At 39.8% G+C, this 10,330-nt stretch overlaps 1 long non-coding RNA gene across 1 annotated transcript; it reads right to left on the bottom strand.

The window, feature by feature from the left end:
• Window positions 1-250: 250 nt before the first annotated feature.
• On the bottom strand, window positions 251-6,549 carry LOC311606978. Its single transcript, XR_014782485.1, has 3 exons — window positions 5,814-6,549; window positions 4,385-4,659; window positions 251-334 (listed from the first exon to the last, which is right to left on the bottom strand). It is a non-coding gene; the product is annotated as an uncharacterized lncRNA (long non-coding RNA).
• Between the last annotated feature and the right edge of the window lie 3,781 nt (window positions 6,550-10,330).

Raw genomic sequence — 10,330 nt, 5'->3', positions numbered from 1 at the left:
TCTCTTCCCCCATCCCCCCATCCCTCCCCCATCCCCCTTGTCTGAATCACCTGTGGACCTTTTAACTTAAACAAACAAACAAACAAACAAAAAACCTTTCTTTCTTAGGTTGCTTTTGGCTCTGGAGTTGTTGTGGGTTTTTGTTTTGTTTGGGGTGTTTTTTTTTTTTGACAGCAACAGAAAAGTAACAGCAATGAAAGAGAATAGCTCCTTTATTAAAGCCGAAAGCCACACAAGCAATACCAAGTGAGTGCTGCACAGAAGCTCCTGCGTTCTCTTGGTCTCATCCTGAGTGATTCCTGGAAGCAGCGCAGCGAGTACAGGAAGCATTCGGCTGAATCATATAAAGAGAGACATAGTCATCCTTTCTCACTTTATGGGTGATACAGTCTCAGAAAGTGTCCCAAAGTAATAAATGATGTCATTTAAAAGTTAATGAACTAAAAATAACACTTGAGTTTTATATGTCTCAAGATCCAGAAGTTGGCAATATCCACTCGTAAGTCAACAGGACAGAGTTACCATTAGCAAATTTACAAAAACATGAAAGTGTGATTTCCTTGGCATCTCCAAACACCATTTACTCCACACATACTCTCTCTACAGAGACTGAGTGTCTCAGGATGTCTCCCAGTAGGCTGGGTGCACCTGCATGTGTCCGCTAACTTCCCCACACTAAACAAGGCTTCATCACTTAGATTATATTTCACACCAATCAAAAGCTTAGCCTGTCGTATGCCTTACTCTTAGTATGCCCCCTTCTTATTTAAACTTAAAAATGGGGCTGGAGAGATGGCTCAGTGGTTAAGAGCACCACCTGCTCTTCCAAAGGTTCTGAGTTCAATTCCCAGCAACCACATGGTGGCTCACAACCATCTATAATGTAATCTGATGCCCTCTTCTGGCCTGCAGGTGTACATGCAGACAGAGCATTGTATACATAAACAAATAAAATCTTTTTAAAAAATGGCTTATCACTGAGACACTAAAGTTCGTTAAGCATTATTACTCCGTGGCTATTACTAAACACTAATATATCAAAAGCCAGTTCGTAAGAACTCCAACATTTTCCCACAAAACCTTTTACCAAGCAAATGGTTAGAGCTGTTAACAGGAGCAGCCCCACCTCAAAAGCCAAAGCAAAGATTCTGTCAGGTATCAGGAACGATGCCATGTTAAGAGCACAGAGTGAAGGAACATAGAAAACCACCCAGAACTCAGTCTTTTCCCCCAATCCAAGCACATTCAGTGTTACAAGGATGGACAGATCATGGGAATCTGATCTCATTCAAATTGCCTTCTCTTGATGCCAAGAGGAAGATAACTTGCTGTGGTGGTTTGAGTGAGAAATGCCCCCCCCACACACACACACACACATAGGCTTAGTATTTAAGCAGTCTGTTCCCAGCCCATGGTGTTGTTTGGAAAGAGGTTTAGGCGATGTGGTCCTGCTGAAGGGAGTTTGTCACCAGGGACATTCTTTCAGATTAGCCTCTTCCTACTTGCAGTGTGCTCTTTTCTGCTTCACACTTGCAATAAAGGACATGACCACTCAGCTGTCTGGTCCAAACACCATGCCTGCCCACTGTCGGGCCTCCTCACTCTGATGGATTCTTATCCGTCCAAAACCACAAGCCCAGAGAAGTTCTCTCTTCTATAAGCTGCCTTGCTCAGGGTAACTCATCAGAGCAACAGAAAAGTAACAGGTATGCTTGGTCTCCCCTTTCTTTTACCTTTAGTTATTTTTTTTTCTGTTCTGTTTACTCACTCCAGCATTCACTCAATGGGCACTGGGTGCCAAGAGTGAGGCTTAGTAGATCCTATCAGGCCTTAAACACTTTGCAATGTCAACATAATAGAAGGCAATCTGTATGAGCAGTGCCATTGCCAGTGAGACAGGAATAATTAAAAATAGTATTCTACAGGGGGAGATAATCCCCCTCAGGAACAGTCATAGGGGAGGGGAATAAGGGGAAAATGGGAGGAAGGGAAGAATGGGAGGATACAAGGGATGGGATAACCATTGAGATGTAACAAGAATAAACTTGAATAAAATAGTATTCTACCAACAGAAGACATAAAGAGCTATGGTTCCTGTGATAACCTCAGCTTTCAGAAGGAGCTATATTGTAAGTATTTAACTGGGTATTATAAGGAGTCAGAGACCGAGAAAGCATATAAAGGGTATGTGTGTGTGTGTGTGTGTATCCCATTACTAGTTTACTATGGACCAAGCAACATTTCTGAAATAGCCAATGATTTCATTGTTCATAATCCTATTTCACATTGAAATTCCAGAGTGTTTCAGTGGAAAGGGGTTTTTCAGGGGGCGGGATTATCTGCTATTATTAGAAATATTATTATTTAACTTGATGGTGATACATATACATATATACATATATATGTGTATATATATATATATTATCTTGTTGGTTCACAACTTTCAGAACTGAAGTTCAGGCTTAGACAACTTGTTCAAATCATATAACCTGTAAACAAGAGCTGGGCCATCCAAACATGCTTGCTGTATCCAAAGTGTCTCATTGCTTGCCATCTTTATAACTGGCCAGATTACAACTACAAAAATAGCCAAATGGAAGAATAATTTTCCACACCAGATCCAATTTCTCAGCCATCCATAGATTAGGCCCTTAATTCTTCTTTCTTGACACAAAGACATTTTCTCTTAATAAGAACATTTGCATAAAAAATGAGCTAATTTTTCAGTGGTTTATCACATCGTATCATCCTTATTCTTTCATGAAGGCACAGATCTCATCGTGTGACTGGTGTCAAATAAAGAATTGCTGTCAGAATTGGAGATGAAGGCTGGCACCAAGAGTCCCTGAAAACCAAGACATGAGTCCAGACAAGTATAAACCCAAGTCACTTGTGTTTGGTTTTTTATTCTTCTCTCAAAACATACAATACATCCTGACCTCAGCAGCCTCCCCTCCTCCAAGACCCCCATCCCTCCCCTCCACTCCTCTCCACATCCACTGCTCCTCTGTTTCCATTTAAAAAAAAAAAAAAGCAGGCCTCCCAGTGATATCAACTGAACATGGCATAACAAGATGCAATAAGACAACGCACAAACCCTGATATCAAACCCTAGTATTCAACACAGTAGGAGGAAAAGAGTCCCAAGAACAGGCAAGAGTCAGAGACACCCCCACTACCATTGTTAGGAGTCTCACAAAAGTCCCAAGCTAAGCAATCACAGCATGTGTGCAGAGGACCCAGCACAGACCAAGGCAGGCTCTGTTACTGTAGCTTCAGTCCTGTGGGCCTCACTGTGGGCTCTATGCTGAAGGTGCTTGGCACGTGTCTGTGGGTAGGCATGATAACAGACAATTGAAAACTTGGCCCCCAAAACTTACTTTAGCAAGTCTGCTGTTTATTATATCAAACTCAGTTAAATGTGCCCACATGCCGCATTAAATGCAGCATATTGGCAGTGCACAGAATACAAATGCATTTTATGGTCTTGTTTTGAAATTATTTAATTTATGGTTAGCTCTGATTTCTAAAGGATTATTGCGCTTCCTAGGGAGTCATCTTCAAATGAGACTAGCTTATTCATTTCTCTCTAGGGTAATGAAATTGCTGTTGATATTAAACTTAATGATTAATGAAACAAATATAACATTGCTTCCTAGATATTTAATTGTTGTGTTTTGTGCCTATAACTTTAGGCTTTTAGACAGAAAGAATTGTTTTTTAAATGCTGATTTTTGAGACATTGCCACATACGCATACCACACAACGCTCTCATTTTAAGTGTACACGTGTACAGTACAATGGTTTGTAGCACTCTCACATCGGTGACTATAGTAATGGTCAAATTTAGGTCAACATTATGGTGAAAAGAAGCAATGGACTTTGGCTATTAACCCTCCTATTTCTGCATTGATTTTCCAGCCCTAGACCACCACTAACCTGCTTTCCACGTCAATAGATTTTCTAATTTTCAGTATCTCATTTGAATAGAATCATTTAACTGTCTTTGTGACTGGTTCTGTCTCAAGATGTCATGTGTTCAAGATTTATCTGGGTTGTGATGTACCTCAGGCTCTTTACTTATGCTTGCGCAATATTCTGTTGAGTGTGCATTTCACATGTCTGCCATCAACTGATGGGCACTTGGTTGTTTTCTGTATTCTGGTTACTGTGAACTGCACCGCTATCCATGTCTTTAAATAGCTATCTGAATATTGGCTTTCAATTTAATACGAGGTTGTATACAAGGAGAGTTACTATATTGCTGTGGCTCTATGTTCAAATGTTTGAGGGAATGCTAGACTCTCATAAGGTAGCTGCACAATTTTAGATTCTGATGAGTAGTGTCAGATGGAAAGAGTGCTCAGTCTTTAACAGTGCTTACCTGGCTTCTGACTCTAATCTTGAGTAGATGTAAATTGATACCTCATTTTGGTTTGATTTGCATTTCTTTGATGATTAATGTTGTTTTGCAGCTTTTCAAGTGTTTACCAGCCTCTTGTATATCTTCCTTACGACTACTTGGAAACAGGAAGGTTGTTTTAAATAGTGTTATGAATGTCCTTTGTATATTTTCTATGCAAGTCTCCCAGGAGGTATATGAATTGCAAATATTTTCTCCCATAGTATAGATTGTCTTGTCACATTCTCAACAAAAGCCTGTGAAATATAAAAGGTTCTCATTTTAATGAAGTCTGTATTAGTTTTCTTTCCTTACTTATACATCTAGCGTCATAGTCAAGACTATTTGCTAAGTTCAAGGTTATGGAATTTGCCCTTGGTTTTCTCTAATAGTTCTATTGTTAGCTCTTTCATGCATTTTAAGTTGACTTTTGTTCGGGTGTGAGGAAAAGATTAGGGTTCAGTTTGGGAGTGTGTCTCCCCAGTAAATGTAACCTGACTCATTGCTGAGTCCACTGTAAATGCCCTGGTACTCTTATGAAAAATTGATTGTGAAATATTGTTTCTGGACTTGTATTTTTATTCCATCCATACCTTGCCCTTATCCGTGTATCAGTTTGCTGGTGTCATATAGTACTGATGGTGGACCTTGGTAGGAATTTTTGAAATTAGGAAGTGTTGATTCTCCAGTTTTCTTTTCTGTTTGATGTGGTTTTATCAGTTCTGAATCCCAGGCCATTCTCAATTAATATTTACAACTTGTCTTGTCAGTATAAACAAAGAAGTCAGCTGGGGTTCTCCTGAGACTCTAATTGAAAATCTGTAGTTGGCATTGTCATGATAACAGAGCCATCATAACAGGATCGGGATGTCTATGCGTGATAAGGGATGTTTTACGTACAGTACTTAACTCCTCTCAACAATGTGACATGCATTCTAAGTTTAGAGTTTCTTTGGTTAAACTTGTACCTAATTATTTTCTCATGTGATTGTAAAAGTAGCTGTTTTCTCCTTTTCATTTTTGGTTTGTTCATTGGTAGTGTATAGGAGCAGAGTTGGTATTTTATACTGACTCATAACCTGTAGCCTTAATAAACAAATAATAATTTCTAAAGCCCTTGGAACCCTTAGGACTTTCTACGTGTAGCACCATGTCATCTTTGACTAGCAATCCAGTCTGGATGCCTTTCATTTCTTCCTCTTATTTTTTTTTCTCTTTCTCTCTCTCTCTCTTTTTTTTTTTTTTTTTTTTTTCTTAACCACATGACATTCTTGGAACTTTTGGTTGGTTGGTTGTTGGTTTGGTTTTTGTTTTAGCACAATACTGAAAAGAGGTGGCAAGTCTAAACATTCTTTGTCTTTATTCTGTTTATTACCATCTATTATTATAAAATATGAGGTATATATTTTACCTGAAATTAAGTTCCTAAAAACTCCCTGAGACAAGAGGAGGAAGAGAAGCTTCTTTTCCAGTGTTCTCTCTTTATCTTCAGTTCTCAAAACTAAACTCCTGAAATCTGCATTGTTTCCTAAGTAACAGGAGCATGCTGTGGTTTTGAAGGACGGTGTCCTCCTTCTAAATCCACTCTGAAGTTCAACCTTCAGTGAAACTGTAGCAGCAGGTGTGGCCTTTGGGAGGTGACTAAGATGTGAGGTCTCACCTTCATAAGTAGATTAAGGACCCTTTGACAATGTCTTGGGGCTGAAGGAATGGTCTTCGCATGCCAGCTCCTTGGTTCTTTCACTTGGTGCCACAAGAGGATGCAATAATAATGTGCACGCAACAGCTGTGAAGCTCAGTGACAGAGGACATGTTTCTCAGTGTGAAGTCTCACCTTAGAACCGCAGCACCATAAACACAAAATAAGATCCCTACCAGACAAAAATGCTGGCATCTTCATCTTGGACTTCCCGATCTTCAGAACTCTGAGAAATAATATTCTTCTATACAAGTTACTCAAATCTGTGGTGGTGGCACGCACAAGCTAAGGCCAGATCTCTGGTACAGAGGTCCTGAAGTTCTTGGAGTTTCTGGCAGTAAGAGCACATCTATGCAAAGCTTCAGGTGATAACATTTCATCGCTATTGTGAGTCATTATGAGAAGGAAACATTTTTCTGATAGTAGAGGTAGAGCCTTTGGGAAATGACTAGGTTGATATAAGGTCTTTAAAGTAGGGTCCTTATGATTGATTCCTGGTGGCTTCATAAAACAAGGGGGGGGCTAATAGGCAGACAGATGTGTGACTCTGTCTCTTGCTCTGTGATGTTCTCCATCACTGCATCAGCAAGAAAGGCATCATCAGAGAAGGTCCCAACACTTTGAACCTTCAGAATCACAAGCAAACTAAATATATTTCATTTATAAAGTAGCATGCCTTGGTACTTCATTCTTGTAACAAAAATTAGGCTCATCTATGATGTTACTAACACTAAAGCTTTCTCCAAATACATCAGACCTGGGATAGATAATTGTGGGTCTTGTCACAACGAAAATATGAAAACCATTTAATAGCTAGCATAGAGTTCAGCCTAAGCATCAAAATAAATGTCAGTGAGAATATTCTGTCCATTACTACCCATAAATACTTTCTCAGTTATATCCCTGCAAGCTAGAATAACTTCAGTGCAAAATGATAAAAATATCTCAATCCAAATCTAAAAAATAACTACTGATGGTTTGGCCTGGGCAATTAAGAACTAAATTCTGATAATAGTAGCCTATCATCCCACACAATCAAAGATGCCCCACATGTTTCAAGTGACACTAGACAATAAAAACCTTGGTTTAGAACATCTGCTATGTCTCATGAAAGTCTTCACTTACCAGGAGATTGGGATAGATGTGAGGACATCCTACTGGGACTCTAGGTAAGAAAAATATAGGAGAATGGGGGAAATAGAAGGATACAGAGGGTCCTAGAAACCTACAAGAAGAACATCATGATGGGTGGATCAGGGCCCAGGGTTGTCTGCTCAAACTATGGCACTAACCAAGGACAATACAATAGTAAACATCGAACCTCTACTCTGATCTACCCAATGGACAGCACATTATGTGGAGAGCAGGGACTGACTCTGACATGAACTCTGGTGCCCCATATTTGACCACTTCTCCTTGGTAGGAAGGCATGGTGGCACTCAAAAAAAGAATAAGCAGGCTTCCAAGGTGAGACTTGATAGCCTATGACCATAAAGTGGAGGAGGAGGTCCCCCTCGGTCATAGACCTAGGGGAGGGGAAGAGGGTGAAAGTGGGAGGGAGGGAAGAATGGGAGGATACAAGTGATGGGATAACAATTGAGATGTAATCTGAATAAGTTAATAAAACATTAAAAAAAAGAACATCTGCTAAACCACTCAACAGTGTTTTACAAATCAGGGTTAATCTAGATATTTGTAAAATCAATGATGTATCTAATCTTAAATTTCTCAAAGATTTCCTCCCTCATTGATCTGTGTGATCAGGCTGTCCCCATATCAAGAGCAACCACAGAAGACCCAGACTTGGCAATCATTCACACTACCATAACAACAATGAGACAGCATTACCACCTAAAGACCTAAGATGCACAGCAACGGGGCTACATTAGCTACATTCCTTGCTTGAACCGAGTATCCAAGGATATACAATACTTTCACAGGCCTAGACAAAATAAAGTATGGGATTGATTCCCCTAGACATAGCAGCATTTTCCCCCTGCTTTTTGTGAAAGGGACAAATTGGCACATCCAATGGAATTGTAACTAATACAAGGACACCATGAATGTTCAAAAGGCCAGTCCATGGATTATTTGTTAGGGATCAATGAGATAAAAAGGAGAAAATACTTGGGATAGAATGTAAATTAGCTATATCATTAGATAGCCTGTTTATGTCAGCTGATACTTAAAATTGCCTCAATGGAATCAATAGCCTGCTTCCTCTAGTATGATACCCTAAGGCTACAGTTCTCAACCTGTGGGTCACATCCCTTTGGGGTCACATATTAGATATTGTGTTTAGCAGATATATACATTACAGTTCATAACAGCAAAATTACAGTTATGAAGTGGCAATGAGAATAATTTTATGGCAAGGTGGTCACGACAACATGAGGAACTGTGTTAAAAGGTTGCAGTAAAGAAGTTAAGCTATTAGAGTTGAGTAGGATAAATATTGAATCTCACTTGGAAATTTAGACCCAACAAGACAGGAAAAACACTTACTTCAAATAAGATGAATGCAGATGGCCAAGTCACTAAGAATGTAACATGTATAGAACCCTTTATTCTCATAATTGTCACATGGTTCTCCATGTTGTGTGTAGTTTGTCTTATACATGTGCAATTAAAAAAAAAAGGTTGCAGCGTTAGGAAGGTTGAGAACCACTGCATTAAGGAAAAGCACACCACTGTTGTGATATTCTTTACAAAAGTACACAGAACCTAAATATAGTCATGACATATCCAAACTAGAGGTCACTCTACAAAGCCACTGAAGAGCCCCCTTAGCATTACGACGTTATGAAAGGCAAATGACAGAGACATGCTGAGACACTGAAGTAGTCTGACACAATAGGACACCCGAGAGCAGCAGCCTGTGGTCCAACATTTCCTTTTGCAACAAACAGCATTCCTGAGAAAAGTCGTGGAATTGCCTCAAGGTCTGCTGAGTGACAGCTTTCTGCTGATGCTGATTCATTGGTTTTGTTCATTGTATTGTAGTTTTGTCAAGAGACAATCTTTGGTTTAGAAAAGATATTCCAAAGTGCTTGAACGTAAACAGGTTTCATCTTCTGCCCTTCCTCTCAAATGGTTGCCAAGTGGCGCCAAGAGAAACATAGGAAAAAGGGCCCCTGGGGGAGCATGATAAAGCATATGTTAACGTTGAAATGTTTTGGTTGGGGCTATGAAAGGATTTGTTGGACCTTTCTCATACCTTTTCTGTAAACCTGAGATTGCACTTATTTAAAAATTAATGAATAATTTTGGAGTCTTTAAAAAGCAGCCACAACAAAGATTTATTGTTTATTATTTATTTGTATTTTTGTTTGTTTGTTTTAAGGACGAGGTTTCTCTGTAGCCCTGGCTGTCCTGGAGCTTTGTTGACCAGGTTGGCCTTGAGCTCATAGATCCGCCTGCCTTTGCCTCCTGAGTGATAAGACTAAAGATGAGCGGTGGAATATTCTGGTTTCTCTTCAGATTGTATAAGTCTTTCACCTTTAACTAAAGATTTCCGTGGAGAGGAACAAGTACGAGTCGTTACTAATTTTTTGAGGCCTTACTTTTTGCAAGGCTGACATAAAATAAAATAAAAAATAAAAAATAAAAAAAGATGAGCGGCGGTTGATCTGGAGCCACCATGTATTCATATGGTTGCTTGTCCCCAGAGATCTTTACTGTTCTATAAGCGAATGTATACCAAACGATCCTGTACAGCCTCGCCCCCAAATTATCCCTGAATGGATGATAAATGCCTACACCTGGGCAGGGCGGTCGAGAGGTGGGCGGAGCTAAGGTTCGCAGGCTTGGCTGAGCAGAAGGATCAAGGTAGAGAGGACCAGGAGGGGAGGAGGAAGAAAGCAGAGTCGCCATGGATTAAGCATGAACTGGAAGCTTGTGGGAGGAGCTTGCTCTGAGCATCGGCGAATGGTGAGAAGCAGCCCATGTGAAAACACGTGCAAGTCTTTATAGGGATGCTGATGAGAAGTAGCCCAGATAGGAATAATTAAAGCAAGTGGCATGGGACGGATGTGGGGCTGGGAGGGAAGAGATAGCGTAGGGGTTAGTTCCCGTGCACAGGCATGTTAAACACCTAACAGGGGTCTGTGTCTTTTATTGATATGATAGTGGGTTAAGTAATAACTGCCAGAATAATCATGTGTAATTAATAGTAAATAGTAATAGTATTTTCTTCTATGAAGATATGTGCCATTATACCTTGCTATTTC

This window comes from Acomys minous (genome assembly GCF_964271855.1).
Source record: "Acomys minous genome assembly, chromosome: 10".
Taxonomy (NCBI): domain Eukaryota; kingdom Metazoa; phylum Chordata; class Mammalia; order Rodentia; family Muridae; genus Acomys; species Acomys minous.
This window is presented reverse-complemented; position numbering and strand designations above follow the sequence as displayed.